The sequence below is a fragment of the Mesoplodon mirus genome (assembly GCF_964341445.2).
Source record: "Mesoplodon mirus genome assembly, chromosome: 4".
Classification (NCBI taxonomy): domain Eukaryota; kingdom Metazoa; phylum Chordata; class Mammalia; order Artiodactyla; family Ziphiidae; genus Mesoplodon; species Mesoplodon mirus.
The window spans coordinates 99,608,543-99,627,785 of NC_138979.1; the positions used below are offsets into that span (position 1 = coordinate 99,608,543).

At 38.9% G+C, this 19,243-nt stretch overlaps 1 pseudogene across 1 annotated transcript; it reads right to left on the reverse strand.

Moving 5' to 3' along the window:
* Positions 1-6,075: 6,075 nt before the first annotated feature.
* Positions 6,076-6,988, reverse strand: LOC309802875 (gem-associated protein 2-like; annotated as a pseudogene). The gene is made up of 2 exons: positions 6,547-6,988; positions 6,076-6,498 (listed from the first exon to the last, which is right to left on the reverse strand). The product of its transcript is annotated as a gem-associated protein 2-like (transcript).
* Positions 6,989-19,243: the final 12,255 nt, after the last annotated feature.

Genomic DNA, 19,243 nt, shown 5'->3' on the forward strand with positions numbered 1-19,243 from the left:
GTGTGTGGAAAAACTGGCATAAAAAGAATTGGGGCCAGCTGTCCCCTCTTTGTACCAAGGACCTAAAAGGAAGAAATAAACTGCTGCATTAGAGATTAAGATCAACTATATAAGAAAATATTTCTCAATGTTGAAAGTGATTAAACTCTTCAGTGGGTAACCAATGACAGTGTCTGAGGGAATGTTTATGTGAGTGTATGTGTGTGTGTGTGTGTGTACATGTGATTGACTGTATCTCTTCTGTATCTAAAAATGATAGTATATGCTTTGTCTTGTATGAGTTTTTAATCAAAGCTCTGTCATAAAAGGGTTGTTTTAAATATCTAAAAGATACCACTTAAAAATTGGCCCTATTTTCCAAGATGTGTAAGACCACCCAGTATAATAATGTGGCAAGGTCAGACATCTCAGTTAATTGGGACTTTGGATTCCTTCAGAAAAAGGATAAGTTCAACTAAGTGCTAATATTATTTCAGATCCTTCTCGTACTACCTCAAGCACTGTACTTACTAGTCACATAATTAGTATTTAATACATACTCAAATGCTGGAATATTTAAGCCAGTGCAGTGAAAAAGTAAACAGTGGTGTCAGGAGAGCTTGTTTCAAGACCCAGCTCTGCCATAGAAAGGCAGGGCTATTGAAAGTTTATTCTCTGTGTTGTTACTGATCTGAGTCTCACTGTGAATGGGTCTAAGGGTGTCCATGGCCATGGGTACCACAATGTCCAGTAGTTCCTAGGATTGAAAAACACTGAATGCTGCTCAGGCAGCTCTGTGAAAGTCACCCTTCTTCTGCTAGATACTCCCCATAGGCTTTCAGTCTTGTTACTAAATAACTAGGGCTAAATTACTTATGGAAATAGGGCTTGGGTCTGTGACTTTGACTGCTTTCAAGACATATGCTCTAAGAGCTTATTAAGACCTGTTTTTCCTCAATGCAAATTTGTTTGAGCCAATTAAAGGGGAAATCGCTAAATTAAAGATAGCTAACACCTGTATTTGTGCTCTGTGGCACTGTATTAATCTGCTTGGGCTGCCATAGCTTAATACCACAGATGGGGTGGTTTAAACAACTGAAACTTATTTTCTCACAGTAGTAGAGGCTAGAAATCTAAGATCAAAGTGCCAGCAGAGTTGGTTTCTTCCGAGGTCACTGTTTCTGGTTTGAAGATGGCCACTGACTTGCTGCCTCTTCACATGGTTGTCCCTCTGTGCAGGTGTGTGTACCTCTGGGATCTGTCTCCATGTTCAAATTTCCTCTTCTTATAAGGATGTCAGTCAGATTAGATTATGACCCACCCTCAGGTACTTTAACTTAATCACATCCTTGAAGGTCCTATTTCCAAATACAGACACATGGGTTAGGGCCCATCCCAATGACCTCATTTAACCTTAGTTACCTCTTTTAAGTCTGTGTCTTCAAATAGAGTCACATCTAAAGTACTGAGGGCTAGGACTTCAACATATGAATGGGGGTGAAGGGGGGAGGACACACAGTAGGGCTCATAATAGGTGCCAAATCTATCACTAGCCATTTTGGCACATTCACAAACATAACAAAAGACCCATCAAAGAAAGACACTTACACAATTGAAACTACTGAGAAACTACACAATACAATATACTCTTCACTTATCTGTCCTCTGCTATATCTTTTGAATCTTCTCTGCTCTTTCTTGCCACAGGGGAAATTTCCAAGCCAAGTCTGCAATATTGAGATGAATAAAGTCATATATTACCCAAATAATGGAATGTCAATAGCTTTTAAAAATCAAATTTAAAAAAATGATGTAGAAAAATGCATACAAAACAATATTAAGTAAAATAAATACCAGACAAAACTATCTACATATTATAGTCCTACTAACAACCTTCTAAGGTTCATATGAGTATTAAATTAGTTATATGTAAAACACTTAGAAGATTTTATAGCATTAGTAAGTATTCAATATATAACTTTTATTATAGCTTTTTATTATTACTTGTATTATCATGTAGAAGAAGAATTTAAGATTTTTACTGTTATCTGTTTGTCTTCCTCTGTACTACAGTACAGGGCCTTTAGTTGTCATTCATAATCCAGATTTCCTTGTATAGGCTCCGCTTTCGTAAGCAACATCTCTATTGAGGCAAGAGTGTCACAGGTGAGTATGATGTTTTAAGTCTAGCCTACTTAACAGACTTGAGAATTTCCTTAGAGGTTGCTTTGTGATTGAAATTGCGAGGAATACTTTAGCAGACGCTATTAACCAGTCTGTCAAAAACACACTAGATACAAAGGGCTTGAATTACAGGGTTGTTTGGGGAAGGCTCCTGCAGCCTGTAATATCATTAGTCAGGAAGAAGTGGTTCTTATATTAGCCAGGCCTCCTAAGGATGTTGACAAGGATAATACTTCTTTCCCAATGCTCTGATATTGTTTCATATTAAAACAAGAGAGGAAAAAGTCTTTGGGAAAGAATACACATTTTTAATAGAAGCTATAATTCTGTGTGAAGGATTATCTGAATAGTTTGCTCAAGAAATGAAATTATAGAACTTATTCCACTGATATAGCCATCGAGGAAAGGAAGCCAAAGTCCTATCATTCTTTGCAGTAGAGGTTTGTAAGGACAGTTAGCCTTGTGAAACTTCTGTCCATAAGTCCACAGGCTTTTGCTTTGCTCTGAAAAGAACAAACTGGTATTATTAACCTGTGCTTAATCTGCCTACATAGCTTTATAAAAAGTAAACAACATTATAGCCTCTGAATCCTTCAGGAATTAACATATATAGTTTTTAAAAATGACAAGTCACAAACAGAAAAAGATGTATAGCCTCGTGGATAACTTTCACCACATTGGGTATGGATGGTTAATAATAAATCTTAGTTTAACTAATAGTTTTCTTGGCATCATCTTGACTCTATGAGATACATAAAATTCTGCCTCAATTTATTTGAACATATCAGAAATGTATAACTTTCCTGGGTAATTTTTGGTCCCTGCATTCTCCAGAAAATTACCAGAGGCTTGAGCGGGGCTGAGGTTTGTTCTAGTTGGAGCCCTCCAGGGGGCAGAACTATGTCTCCTTGTTTAACTCTAATTTTTTTGAGTACCTAGCTGTCACTGGATCTCAAAGGGAAAAATATAAAATCCCCAATCAATTTAGAAATAGATTTAGACCCAGAAGATAGCCAATTAATGCATCTCAACTTTTCAGAAAGCCTGAGTACAAGCAAGTAGCCCCCAAGGCCCCAGGTAATGATTGCTATTTCCATCTTCATCCAGGAGAAAAAAAGCTGGAAACAGCCTTGATTCCAAGAGTGAATCAGGCCACTGATTTTTATCACCGAGGTAAGAGTCATTTGCAACTAGTGTATAGAATCATAGCCTCTTAGAGCTACAAGGATCCCTAGAGAAAATCCAATCTAGTGCTCTCATTTTACAGATGAACAGACTGAGGCCTATAGAGGGTTAGGGACTTGTCTGAGGTCACATACTTGTTAATAGCACAGCTGGGATATTGATCAAATGTACCATTTCTAAAAGGCTTAATGGTGCTTGAAAAGCAATTGATTATCCTAAGTAACATAAATGCTTCCCCTTCAATGTTACTTGCACTATTGTTTGTAGAAAGTATAAAATTGTATTTCAGCCCAGCTCCCTCTTGAGATAAATGAAAATTAATACTAAAGCCAAAAGATTTTTGTTTAGAATTTGATGCTGCTTCAAGTAAAACAGGGCTTAAAACAACTCTACTGATGAGTGTCTCATGCTCACTTCCAGGAGCAAGAAAGATAGGAATGGGGAGAAAGATGCCTGCCAAGTTCATGGATAAAAGGGATTTCTGGACCTTGAATGTTTTTCTCTCAGAGGCAGAGTCCCTTTCTCATTTTGAATAGCATGACTGCGACCAGGCTTGTTGGACTCACGGGTACCTTCTCCCTAATCTTCTGACTATGGCAGATCTGGGAGACTGTGGGTGGCACTCAGTGTCCAATCACTTCTTGTTTGTACCCCTGTTTAGGTTTCAGAATAAGATAGCATCCAGATAGGAAAAAAATGGTAACTTGGTTGTTACCACTTAATAAATAACTATGGTATCTGGAGTCATAGCAATGAAATATCTGTGCATAATTATATATATATATATATATATATATATATGTATGTATGTATGTAGATTGTATAAACCAGCATCTTTTACACAGCCTGGTTATAAATTAGTTGAGCCAGTTTGATTGCTGGAGTCATGTTAGTAATGAGACTAACAATATATTCTACAGATTTAGAGGGTGTTGATGAAGTGGGTATCTTGTAGAAAAGCAATGTATTGTAGAGTAATAGAGGTCTCGGCTTCTCTGTCCCATCTTTAATTGAATTAGAAATTTCGTTTGAGAAAGGAAGGTTAGAGTCTCAGTCTCACATGTGGTCTCAGGTAAGCGTGGAAGCTGGAATGTTAGGTAGGATTTCACCATCATTGTTGCCATTGTCCACTGTCCCCTGAGCACACACTGCCATAGGCCAAAGGGAGGGCAGCTTATCCATGGTGAGAGGTCAGCAGTTTGCAGAGGAGGTGAGAAATTATTACAGCTGCTACATTGCATTGCTTTCTCAGCTGTAAATGAGGCTTCTCATTAATGAATCATGCACACAGGCTGCCAGGGTCTCAGCATTAATTGGCACTAATGGGAACATCTTATGGTTGAAGGGAGAGCTATGGGAACCACTTGAAGTCTGATTGTATTTGGAAGGGAGCTTGGACAATTTACATTTTCGATGAAATTCTAGGGCAGCCTTACACAACACATTTTCATTCCAAACCACAAGTAGATCTGCAGAGAAGTATATCGAATTCTTCATGAGAGACGAAGAATATCAACAAGTGTTTCAATGAGATTTTCCTTTTTCTGTCAGGCATGGCACCTACAGAGAGTGTCTGAATCTGCTTTTTACTGCACCATGCATTCTAAGGCCTAATGCAGTGTATGTAATTTGCTTTATTCCTTTGAGGTCATTCAGCAGGGATTCAGTGCAAGTTAGCCCTGAGGAAATTTTGACCAATAAATTTTGTTTAAGAAATGTGTCCTCCCATGATAATGTACTGTTATTCAACAAAATAGGCTGATGCAGAAGTTTAATCTGAGCTGCCTAGAATGTTTTACCCCTTAAGTGGAACTGCTTTGTATTATTTATTTTTTAGCCCACCAAAAAGAGCCCCTTGTAATTAGTTTTGTGATGTTTGGCATTGAGGAATGGATATTCACAATGTTGGTATAGGTCAGACCTTTTCAGATGATGCAGCAAATTGGTAAATCCTGCTTCCCAGAACACCTCAAGCCCATACTACACCCTAGAGTGAATTGGAAAAAGACAAGCCTGCCTTAAGGTGGATGCACCCACACAAAGGCACACTGCAGCCCTCACTTGCTCCTTCAGTTGGGTGCTCTGGTGCAGTGCACAACCTGTACAAGGTACAGGTACATAATAGCTTTGATATCATCCTTGTGAACGTTAGCACCTCTCTAACCCAGCAACGAGTCTGTGGGAGGGATCCAGAACAAGCAAGCTGATCTTATAAAGAAAAATATAGGGCCCAGAGAAGAAGATGTGGAACAGGTCTATGGGGAAGCCACAATAACGACATAATTTTTAGTAGAGGAGAATGTAATAGAAAGCTTGAGCTCCACATCCCTGAAAGCTATTTTTTTCACATTTTCAATACAATTTTTATATGTATATATGTAAATAAACAATATAACAGCACCAAGGACCTCTGTAAAATTTCATCATACAGTTTCTGTGCAGGATGCTTCATCAATAAATGGCACTTAATTTGTTTTAAAAACATTTGATTTCAGAAAACTCTTTAAACTGTCCATCAAAAACTGGGTGGGATTTTCCAAAGACACTCAGATATTCAAATCAATACAATCTGTCTTCTGAATATCAGCTTGAGTTACACAGGTTAAGCTGAGGACCCTTCACATAGTGTTGAAGATATGATGCAATTTGCACTTGAATTGGCATTGCACTTCCTCAGACTTAGGCTGCCATCATCACAAGTATCTTCTATCCCTGAGATCAGCTACATCAAGATGGCTTATCGTCTAAATCACACTGGTGAAAATACCTGTTAACCAAGCAGATTAATAAATTCAAATTCATCTTTGCTGTCCACTAAGAGCCTCACTTCAGAGCACCTTCTTGCAAGCTGCCAAATTAGTGAATGATCCTCAGGTAATAAAGGTTTTCCAAGATAAGCCAATAAAGCATAAAGTCATCATCCCAATTCTGTAATTCTCTTTCTCTAAGCCGGTTACTCATATATTCCAAGACACTAGTTACTCTTGACTGATTTATTCTGCTAACAATAAGAAGCAAGGGAGGAAAACCAATCTGGGTATAATCCATCCCAGGACTTTAATTTGTAGCTGATCCAACAGCCCCTTCTGCATATAACATTTCACCCAGACAAAAGTTTTTACAGCTTTCTTCATCTTCAGATTTTGGAAGAATGAAGGATATTTATCCCGGGAAAGGAGAAATAATTACATATTTTACATAGTTGAAAGGCATGATCCTGTTACTACCCAATTGCTGAGATTTCCAGTGACTTCAGTGTCTGTTCACGCTCTGTTGAACAGTTGGAAATGGAGCCACTTGTTGCTCTTGCCTCTGAAGTTTGGAGGAATATCCTTTAGGAGCAGGTTTTTATTCTGAAAGAGAAACATTCACACTTTGCTTCCTTTTCAACTTCTTTGGGTCGATGTGAGCTACCCCATCTGGACATTGAGCTACTTCAATCTAGACTGGCCTCAGGGATTCCTAAGGCATCCTTGGGGATAGAGAGGGAGCTAAATTTTTGGTCAAGTTGCAGGGTTCCACTGGCAACAGCTGAGGCATCAAGTCTTCCACTGTAGACTCCACTGGCACCTATGCCATGGTTTTCAACTCAGCCAGTTCCACCCAGCACATGTGCCAAGTCTAGGTTGGTCACTGCACAGGCACACAAATAAGCACTTTTGGCAGAGAGATGAGCAAGAGATAGGCCTTAGGGGGCTAAATTATGTATGAGCAAGCCTGTTGATTGTATCAAAGTTAAGGTTCCAATGGTGTAATGAAGATTTTGAATTTAGTTCTTTGCAGAAGTAGTGATCAACATCCCCCAAAGATATTTTTATTTTTAATCAATACAGCCTTAGAGTAATTTGTTCTACAGTTCATCCATTGTCAGAAGTAAATATTTTCTTTAGGATCAAGTAATTTATTGCTGGAAAATAATGTAGGAATCTTTTAATCCTACCCCTTCATTTCACAGATAAGAAATCATGTGTACAGCTCAGTGATACATAGCTAGTTAATAATGATGGAGACTGGCCTAGAATCTAGGTCTCAGGACAAGAAGTCTATTTCATATTCCATCTGTGCCATGCTAAATGCCCCCAAATACATGCCCATGTCCCAGGTTCAAGAGGTGCTTTTAAGTCTGATATTCTGCTGTTGGATGACTGCATCTGATATAGCCTACCCATACCCTTCCCACATTAATAGTTTTGACTTCTCTCCTCTCTGTCTTCATCTTTGCAAAGTGAGGAATGATAATCTTCTGAACTATCCTTTTGAGGATAGTTGATACAGATGACAATGGAAATGACATTCCCCTTGGTTTAGGGAGTTGTATTAGCTAACCTCTAAGTTTCCTTTCATCTTAGGATCTAGTTTTACCAGCATGGCAACCTCTTTCTCTTTTGCTTACTTAGTTACCTTTCCTTCTCCACTCTTATGTCTTTCTTGAGGGGCAATACCAAGACCTGTTATGGTACAACAAACAAGGTTAAAATAATGTTTTCAGTCCACCACCCTGCTCTCACATCCCCATCCCTTCTCCCATTTTACACATTATACATACACACGCTTGCTTACATATAATATTGTGCTGATATATTGGATGTAACAGTATATTAGAACTAGTCCACTGTGGCTCCTTAAATTAAGTCTAGTAGATCCAATTAGAATTTGATGCTGCTTTAGTAAAGCTGTGCTTAAAATTACTCTACTGATGAAGGTCTCATACTTACCTTTGGGAGCATCTTCTATTTGTGACTGGACCACTCCTGAAATTCTGAGCAACTGGCAGACCTACAGGCCTCTTCTGGGAAAAGCTGCCAAGGCAGGTCCTTATGCAAAGGTAGCCAAGCTTTTTGGAATGTGACTTTAAGAATCTGGTCACAACTGACTGAACCAAGGATTGTTCATCACAGGAATATATTTATTGACTTAACATTGGACTAGCAGACTATAAGATGACCAAAATAAGGTTTCTCTATATTTTATAGTGAATAATAAGGTCTTCTGTCTAGAAGAGAGTTAATGCAAGATACACAAGGAGAAGTGGTAGATACCAGCATTAGAGGAAAAATAAAGAAAGCAGAAAAGTCACATAAATAACCTATTTGTCCCAAACATTTTGTCTCCAAGTCATGATGGTCAAGTAGGAAATATTTGGGTTTTAGAGTTAGGTAGATTTGGATTCAAACACTTCATGTCTTCTTTGAGCGTCAACTTCCTTATTTTAAAAATGAGAACAGTAATACCTGCTTCAAAGGATCATTAAAAATAATAAATGATAAAGTGTTTTAAAAGACAGGACATAGTATATATCAAATAGGTAACTAACTAACAAATGGCAGCAATTAAGGGAATAGCTCATGAGTTTCTTGAAAAGATTAAATGAGGTAACATGTGCTGTGCTACAGACACAGCATAGGCATCTATTTATAATAAATGTTCCCTCTGTCCCATGTGATTCCAGGAAGTATAAAGACTTCCTTTAAATATCAAAGTAGACTTGAATTTCTGGTCTTCATTTGTTCATGTACTCAAGAAATGTTTAGAGAGAATCTGCCATATGCCAGACTAGAATAGAAAGATAAATCAGAAAGAGTTCCTGATAACTGGGAGTGTGTAGTATGGGTTTCAGAGAGACAGCAAAATAGGTAAAGGACATTTTAATGTGGTGAGTGCTATTACAGGGTGTTATGATAGTATGCATGGTTATCCGAATCCTTGAAGATTAAAATCAATACATCAAGAAGCATAAATTCCTCTCCCAGAAACCAATCAGAAGGATATTCAATGCCTGGAAACGCAAACCAACTACTGCATGCAAGAGGTTCGTAAAAGAAGGCCACAGTGTCTTGTGAATGCCGAGAAGAGAAGAAACATGTCTGGCTAGCAAAATTCAAAGGAGATGCCCATCATCAAGAAAACAAAAGCTTTCCTCCAACACCATCTGGTATAAGAAAGGTCTGAGTTAATAGTAAAATAACATCTTGTGCATTTTAGCTTCCATTATGATGTTTCCTGTGTTTCCCCTCTTTTTAGATGAGACTGAAATGGGAATATTAGCTGTATTAATCTATCCATTCATCCAAATCCTCACTCCCTGTAAAGCATGCCATATGTGAAAGAAAAGCTTTAAAAATACATAATGCTTCTATTTTGATCTCCTTCCAGAAATAAGCACTATAAATCATGCCCAGCCACCAAGTAATATTGAGCATCTGTTCATGGCATTTAAATGTCTAAAGGAGCTAAGGTTGTTTAGCCGAGAAAGGAGAAAACCAGAAGTAACATTTATGACAGTTTATTATTCAAAGGGCAGTAAACAACTATTTATCATACCCTCTAAGGAATGAATAAGAGAAAAGAAGCTTGAAAGTATAAGAACTTCTTGAATATAAAGTTTAAAATGAAACAGTGAAATAGTTACTTATACTTATCTATAATTATATTTATACATGTATACCTATATACATATAGAATTATAGAACCAGGATGTCCCAAATTTTATATCAAAGGCAAAAATTGGGGGAGGACAACCAGAAAGCTGTTTGAGAACCATGTTACTTCATAAACATTTTTTTTTTTTTTTTTTTTTTTTGCGATACGCGGGCCTCTCACTGTTGTGGCCTCTCCCGTTGCGTAGCACAGGCTCTGGACGCGCAGGCTCAGCAGCCAGGCTCACGGGCCCAGCCACTCCACAGCATGTGGGATCTTTCCTGACCGGGGCATGAACCCGCGTCCCCTGCATCGGCAGGCAGACTCTCAACCACTGCGCCACCAGGGAAGCCCCATAAACATATATTTTTAAAAGTTATCTACAAACCTGTTTTCCTCAATCAGCAAGTATTCATTGAGTAAATAAAATGTTATCAGACCAAATATTTTGAAGGATTACAAAAAGTCTAAATTGTAATCCCTACACTGAAGGAGTTTATAGTCTGGTTGGGAGACAAAGTGAGTAGATAAAGCAGTAGAAAATATAATGTTATTCATGATTATATCCTGTATTGGTTGTGTAATGTAGATGGCAATATTGCAGGTGTTCTGAAGATGACAGGCTTAGATTAGTTTGGAAGTTTTATATTAGCCTGGAGGCAGGGAAACTTGAATTGATATATTTTTTTAAAGTTTTAAATTTTTTATACAATTTTTAAAGGTTACACTCCATTTACAGTTATTACAAAATATTAGTTATATTCCTCATGTTGTACAATATGTCCTTGTAGCCTATCTTACAACCAATAGTTTATACCTCCCACTCCCTCACCCCTATATCACCCCTCCCCACCTCCCTACTGGTAACCACTAGTTTGTTCTCTGTATCAGTAGGTCTGCTTCTTTTTTGTTATATTTACTACTTTGTTTCTTTCTCTTTTTTTTTAAACATTATATTGTGGCAGTCTTGGCACATCTTTGTTTTTATAAATTTATTTATTTATATTTATTTTTGGCTTCATTGGGTCTTCATTGGGGTGCACAGGCTTCTCATTGCAGTGGCTTCTTTTGTTGCAGAGCACGGGCTTTAGGCATGCGGGCTTCAGTAGATGTGGTTCGTGGGCTCTAGAGTGCAGGCTCAGTAGTTGTGGTGCACAGGCTTAGTTGCTCTGTGGCATGTGGGATCTTCCTAGACCAGAGATCAAACCTGTGTCCCCTGCATTGGCAGGCGGATTCTAAACCACTGTGCCACCAGAGAAGTCCCACTAATTTGTTTTTGTTTTTGTTTTTTTTTAGATTCCACATGTAAATGATATCATACAGTACTTGTCTTTCTCTGACTTATTTCACTTAGCATAATGCACTCCAAGTCCATTCATGTTGCTACAGATGGGAAAATTTCATTACTTTTTCTGGCTGTCTAGTATTGCTGTGTGTGTGTGTGTGTGTGTGTGTGTGTGTGTGTGTGTATACATATATATACCACCTCTTCTTTATTGATCTGTTGTGGGACACTTAGGTTGCTTTCATATCTTGGCAATTGTAAATAATGCTGCTATTAACATTGGGGTGTGTGTATCTTTTCAAATTAGTGTTGTTGTTTTTTTCAGATATATACCCAGGAGTGGAATTGCTGTGTCATATGGTAGTTATATTTGTAGTGTTTTGAGAAACCTTCTTACTGCTTCCGCAGTGGCTGCAGCAATTTATATTCCCACCAACAGTGTATAAAGGTTCCCTTTTCTCCACATCCTCGCCAGCATCTGTTATTTGTGTTCTTTTTGATGATATCCATTCTGACAGGTGTGAGGTGATATCTCATTGTGGTTTTGATTTGCGTTTCCCTGATGATTAGGGATGTTTAGTATCTTTTCACGTGCCTGTTGGTCATCTGCATGTCCTCTTTAGAAAAATGTCTATTCAGTTCCTCTGCCCATTTTTAACCGGGTTGTTTGTTTTTTTGATATTGAGTTGTATGAGCTGTTTATATATGTTAGATATTAACCCCTTATCAGTCATAGCATTTGCAAATATTTTCTCCCATTCTGAGGGCTATCTTCTTGTCCTGTTTATGGTATCCTTTGCTGTGCAGAAGCTTTTAAATTTAATTAGGTCCTATTTGCATATTTTTGCTTTTATTTCCTTTACTCAAGGAGACGGATCCAAAAACATAATGCTGCAGTTTATGTCAGAGTGTTCTGCCTATGTTTTCCTCTATGAGTTTATAGTGTCTGGTCTTACATTTAGGTCTTTAATGTATTTTGAGTTTATTTTTGTGTATTGTGTTAGAGAGTGTTCTAATTTCATTCTTTTACATGTAGCTGTCCAGTTTTCCCAGCACCATTTATTGAAGAGACTGTCTTTTCTCCATTGTGTATTCTTGCCTCTTTTGTCATAGATTAACTGATCTTAAGTGCATGGGTTTATTTCTGGACTCTCTATCCTGTTCCATTGATCTATATGTCTATATTTGTGCCTGTACCATACTCTTTTGATTACTGTGGCTTTGTATTATAGCCTGAAGCCAGGAAGCATGATTACTCCAGCTCTGTTCTTTCTCAAGATTGTTTTGGCTACTTGGCGTCTTTTGTGTTTCCATACAAATTAAAAATTTTTTGTTCTGGTTTTGTGAAAAATGCCATCGGTAGTTTGATAGGGTTTGCATTGATTCTGTAGATTGCCTTGGGTAATATGGTCATTTTAGCAATACTGATTCTTCCAATCCAAGAACACAGTATATCTTTCCATCTGTTTGTATCATCTTCAGTTTCTTTCATCAGTATATTACAGTCTTCAGAGTACAGGTCTTTTGCCTCCTTAGGTAGGTTTATTCGTAGGTATTTTACTCTTTTTGATGCAATGGTAAATGGGATTGTTTCCTTAATTTCTCTTTCTGATATTTCATTTTTAGTGTATGGAAATGCAACATGTTTCTGTATATTAATTTTGTATCGTGCAACTTTACCGAATTCCTCTATGAGCTCTAGTAGTTTTCTGGTGGCATCTTTAGGATTTTCTATGTATGGTATCCTGTCATCTGCAAACACTGACAGTTTTACTTCTCCCTTTCCAATTTGGATTTCTTTTATTTCTTTTTCTTCTCTGATTGCTATGGCTAGGACTTCCAAAACTATGTTGGTAAAAGTGGTGAGAGTGGTCATCCTTGTCTTGTTCCTGATCTCAGCGGAAATGTTTTCAGCTTTTCACCATTGAGAATGATGTTAGCTGTGGGTTTGTCATATGTGGCCTTTATTATGTTGAATTATGTTCCCTCTATGCCCACAGATTGGCCAAGATGGTGGAGTAGAAAAACCCTGAGCTCACCTCCTCTCACGAGCACATCAAAATCACAGCTGTCTGCGGAACAACCATTTCGATGAAAAAGACTAGAACCTATCGGAAAAGATCTACAACTAAAGATATAAAGAAGGAACAACAACGAGACAGGTAGGAGGGGCGGACTCATGATATAATTATGTCCCATTCCCCTGAGTGGGTGAACCACAAACTGGAGAATAATATTGAAGAGGCTCTCCAACAGGAGTAAGAGTTCTGAGCCCCACATCAGGCTCTCAGGCTGGGGTCCTGCCCTGGGAAGATGACCTCCCAGAGCATTTGGCTTTGAAGTCCAGCATGCCTTTATTTTGGGAAACCCACAAGACTGGAGGAAATAGAGACTTCACTCTTAATGGCCACACACAAAATCTCATGTGCACCAGGATGCAAGGCAAAAGGACTAATTTGATAGGAGCCAGGGCAAGCCTACCTAGTAGTCTTAGAGAGTCTCATGGAGAGGCAGGGTGTGGCTGCAGCTCACTCCGGGGACACTGGTGGCGGCTATATTTGGGAACATTCTACTGCATGAACACTGCTGGTGGCAGTTGCCATCTTGGGATCCACCCTCTAGCTCATTAGTGCCAAGACCTGGCCCCACCCAACAGCCTGTAGGTGCCAGTGCTGAACACCTCAGGTCAAACAACTAACTGGACAGTGACACAGCCTCACCCATCAGCAGCCAGGCTGCCTAAAGACTTTCTGAGCCCACAGCCACCTCTAGACATGGCCCTGCCCACCAGAAGACCAAGACCCAGCTCCACCCACTAGTAGGCAGGCTCCAGCCCTGCTCTCCAGAAAGCCAGCCCTAGCCTCTAAACCAGCTTCACCCACCAGGGGGTAGATAACAGATGCAAGAAAACCATGATCCTGCAGCCTGCAATTCCAGCCTCCCAGACCCTATCCTGGGACAAGCTGGGCCCTTGCTCCATCCACTAGCAGGCCAACACAAGTTTGGAAAAACCCAGACCCCATACCCAACTGAGCTGATTTCTGAAAAATCATATTTTATAGGTGAACAAGAAAAGGGAAAAGAAAAAACAAACAAAAAAGAATATTGTGAGAAAAGACAGTGAAGTAGAAATTAATAAGGTATTTTCATGGAGTGAATAAAAATATAAACCTAATCAGAGGAAAAGGAATGTGTTAGAAGGTAGTGGGGAGGAAGTTCCAGCATGTAGAGTGGGACAACCCAAAAAAATGTCTTCCATTCATGGCCAGGATAATGCCCACACACCCTACTTGTCATGTGCCTTCTAGTCATTTGTAGTCCAACTGAACATTCTGTTCTCATCAATCTCATTACTAACCTGTATTCTCCCAGAACAGCACACATATCCAATCAGATGGTCCACATAGGATGACACTAGCATCAAAATCAATGCAGTTTTCTAATAAGATTGTGCTTTATTTTACCTTGTATTCTCAAGGTAAGTGCAGACGAGCTCTTTGCAATAGTACATCCCTTCTCATCATTATTTACTTCTCTTTTCTTTCCATTTCTTTTTCTTGGTGCTCATTTGTTCATTATTAATTCAACAAGCATGTTACTGAGCTTCTACTCACCCTCATGCTCTAGGCCAGACACTGGAAATACAGACATATGTAAGACTCTTTTTACACTTAAGAAACTTTTAGTCTAGAGAGAGATACAGATAAGTCAAACATGAAACTCCAGTAGAGTTTGATGAATGCTCTTGGTTGCAACACCTCACCCAGCTCTCTGAGGAAGTTCGTCTAAACTGAACACTAAACAGAACAAGTAGGTAAATGTGGGTGGAGAATGAGGTCTGCTTCAGTTAGAAAGAACAGTATGTAAAACTTGAAGTGAGAAAACACAGCACACTTGGAGGACCGCAAGAAATATGACATGAGCTACAGCTTGATAGAGAACAGATTAGTGACAGAGCAACCCTGCAGTAGGACCCCATTATCATAAGTCTTTGATAATTTCATTTAATCATTGACTCACTGGGTACACACTTAATGAGTACTCATTGTGTGTCAGGAGTTGTGCTAGAGACTAGACACAGAATTCCACACAAGACACAGACCTGCCTCAAAGGAGCTTTCAATCTAGCTGAGATGTTACAGCACTGAACTGGCAGTTTATGAGGGCTGTGATGGCTGTGGAGGAGCACATGACTCATTCCAGATTCATTCTGTAACATTCTTTCTGCCTCTGATCTCCTTTTCTTCTCTTCCAGACTCATTTTTTAAATTTTTATTTATTTTTTTGTGAGATTTGTTAAGTTGTCCTGCTGTACTCTTTATTTTGTTCTTACTCCTTTTGTTGTTTAAATAACCAAAATGGACATCTCCATTAATATTCAGAAATATATCCTTCCAAATAAATCACATAGATGCATGTACTCAGGTTCATTTTATTGTTAAATTTACTGAGAAATCTATAATGGATTTTAAGCCTAATTTTTATCTAAACCTTTTGTATTTTTAAATAAACTAGAAGGCAAGAATTAGAAATAAATATGAGAAAGATAGTGTAAGATTGTTCTCCTTCTGTCTTACGAAGCCAAATTAAAATGTAGAAATTTAAAAAAATTGAATTAAGGAAATAAACTTAATAGTAGAAAAAATTACAAGAGCACAAAGAGTTTATCCCTATAATTTAATTCAGCATTTCTTCAAGGAGGCAGGAATTTGTCAATAAGCAAGTTGTCACTAACGGTAATTTCCTGGAGAAGGCTGAAGAGCTGGATGAAACAAATAAAACAGTAATAACACTACTGAGGAAAGGTAAATAGGATGCTGGAGCAAACAGTAGTAAAAAGGAATGAGATAGGGAAGAATAAATAATAGAAACAATGAGAAAGCAATGTTTTGGGATTGAACATAACAACAAGGAAATTAAATTCAGAGATAGGACATGAAAAAAGAGAATAAGCTTAGTTTTCTCTCTCCTGCTTCTCTATCCAAGAGAAATAACTGTCGGCTACAGATCATAAAGCTTTATAGACTCATGACCTCTGACCTCTGACCCTGTGATTTATTTTCTCTGAGCAGAGGTGCAACCCCTCCTCCTTCCGAGAAAAATGAGGCAACATGGCTGGGTGGCTTCTCCCATCCATCAGGCAATGAAATGTGTCTGGGACTCAATTTTCCATCAGCACTCTTGCTTCAGGCCAACTCAGGACTGGTTTACAGACCAATACAAAGAATCAGCAGACACATTTTGTTTAAAATATATATACATTCAACTTATAAATCCTTTCTACTGAACCACAGAAGGCAAGCAGTTCCCAGTTTAATTAACACACATAAATTGCTGAGAGTCAGAAGAACCAGTTCATAATTGGCCAGAGCTGATCTGCCCCCTTTGCAAAAAAAGTTAACTCAGTGTAAAGGAAGAAGAGTTCCTTCATTTGCATTGGCCTCTTCTATTTGATAAGTAGAGGTGTCCATTTGTAAATGGGTACATTTGCACATACAGGACATCAAAAAGGTATTTCCAGAAGAGCAGTAATAATTAGAGTACACATGCCCTCTTTGATGCCATTTGAAGCAGCAAGGAGACTGATTGGAGTCAGGGCGGGGGTGGGGGGGAGGGGACCTGAGGTAAAATGTTCTATTGTGAAGCTAAGACTGCTGGTAGCCAGAGTTGGCTCTGGCTTTTGGGGGCAAAGGAGACTGAGTCATCTTCCTTCATAGAGCTGATTTGTTGAAAGGGCACGAGAAATTCCCAGGGATTTCATGCTGCTTTGAAGCAACCTGCATTTCAAATGGATGGGAAAGGGGGTGGGAGAAATGGGTTTTGTTGCTAGGTCTCCCTAAGACTTGCCAAAATTTTGCCTCTTTCTTTGTAAACCCAGTAACTGCCCCAGCTGGGCTCCCCATTACTCTAAACAGGAAAGGGATGAATATGCCCTGTCCTTTTCAGCTTGCAAATGTGCTTTGGTGAGGGCAAACATGGCCATGTTTGTTCTCCCTGGGGAACAAGTCAGGCATGAAGTCCCTTTTGTTCACGCTAAGAACAACCTTCTCTTATTTCCAAGTCTCAGAGGGGCTGGTGACTTAATCTGGAAATATGAACATGAATACTACCTGGAAAGGGAAAGGGCTGCACTCTCTGAAGTTGTCTAGGAGTTGGTGTCTGTCTGAAGCCCCAGGAGATGCAGAGATGCGGGTGATTCCTGGGAGAGTCCCCCTTTAGTTGGTGTACAGGTCCATAAAGGGAGTTTTCCCTGATATACAGGAGAGCACAGAGCTGATCCTACAGTGTCTCTAGTCTTGGTTATAAAAGGGTTATGAGATGAAGGAGTGAGACATCTTAGATGCCATAGGAATATAAAAATATAGCCATGATTAGTGTATTAGTGTATGTTTCCTAATGAATATATGCAAAGAAAAGAGCAGAGGGATGGATGTTTCAGCAGTGGGTTCATGAGACCTTGCACATTATGGTGTGTGTGTGTGATGTGTGTGTGTATATATATATATATATATATATATATATCCATGTACAAGGTGCTTGGGTAGGTTGATAATAAAAATAAGCCATCATTCTTATCTTCACTGAATTTACAGGAAGAAAAAAAAGAGTATTAGTCAAAGTCTTATTATAATTATAATAAAGGGCAGGTACAATATGGTACTGATGCGTACCATATGAGAGAAACAAAGAACTCTGGGGTTTTAAAAATGAGAGATATCATATTTCATCAAGTGAAATCAGGGAAAGCTTTATGCAGGGGGCAGCCTCCAACATGAAACTTGATGCACAAGGAGGCCTCCAACATATGGTGGGTAGAAAGGAGGGTATTCCACTAATGGGGAGAAAGTGATCAAGACTGCCCAGGTAAGAAAGTACAGGACTTGCTGGAAAAATGGTGTGGTTTGACTGAAGCATCACATTCTTATAGTGAGCAAGAAATAGTAAGAAATAAAAATAAACAGCCAGATCAGTGTCATGTTATTGAAGACCTTAAAATGTTAGGCTATTTGTTTGTTTAACTAGATAAAGAATAGGGACTATTTGAAGATTTTGAACAAGGAAGTGATATAATTGGAACTATTCAGAAATTAATCTAATAATGGGATATATTAGAAGAAGATTGGAGTTTGAAACCCACAAGAGTGTCTATTTTAGTAATCTAGTCAAAATGTACCAAATCTTTTATATTAGAACTGTGGAAGCAGGAATAGTAAAAGAGAGAGATTGGAGAGACATTGAAAAAGTAGATTCTACAGGCTTGTCAACTCATTGATGTGGCTGGCAAGGGAGAGAGAAGAGCCAGAGATGATGCCAGGGTTTGGAGTCCAAGGGATTGGAACAACAGTGTTGCCATGGAGAGAAAAGATAATCTGGAGATTTGGAGGAAGTGGATTTCAGTTTGGGGTATATCGAAGCAAAGGTACTAGCTAGAAACTGAGTTAGAAATGCTTAGCAGGCAGCTATATTATAGCAAACAGGCCAGGGCTAAGACATAGAATTAGGAGTCATTGATTTAGCAAATTGCTGGGGAGAACCTACTCTGTGCCAGGCACTGTGTTAGGGTACTGGGGTTACTGAGATAAATAAGGCCAATGACTTCTGGTGTCACAAAGAGTTTATAGTCCAGTCAGGAATAAAGACAGGTAAATCCACAGTCCCCTGAAAAGTGATAACTTCTATGAGGGAAAGGAGGGAAGCACAGGGTGTGATGCAACAGGAAAAGTTCCAGAACACCTCACCTAGACTTTGGGGGTCAGGAAAGGATCCTAGAAGAATGTGACTTCTAACAGGCACAAGATTGGGGGCAGGGAATTAAGATGAACATTTCCATGAAGTATGAAAGTCCGGCTTAGAAACTGTTGCCAAAGAAGCACAAGGAAAAGCAAAAGAGATCTGTGTATTCGAATAAAAGAGAGGAGGGTTCAAGATAGTGGCATAGGAAGACCCTGAACTCACCTCCTCCCAAGGACACAACAAATCTACAACTATATATAGAATAATTTTCTCTTCAAGGGACCTGAGAACTGGATGAACACAGTCTCTACAGCATAGGGTAAAAGGACAGTGTTAGAGGGTAGGAGAAACGGATATATGATTACACCAAGGAAAAACACCACACCCTAGCTGTGATCATCCACAGTCAGGAAGATTCACAAAGATACAGTTATTTTCCCTGAGGAGCGAGAGATTTGA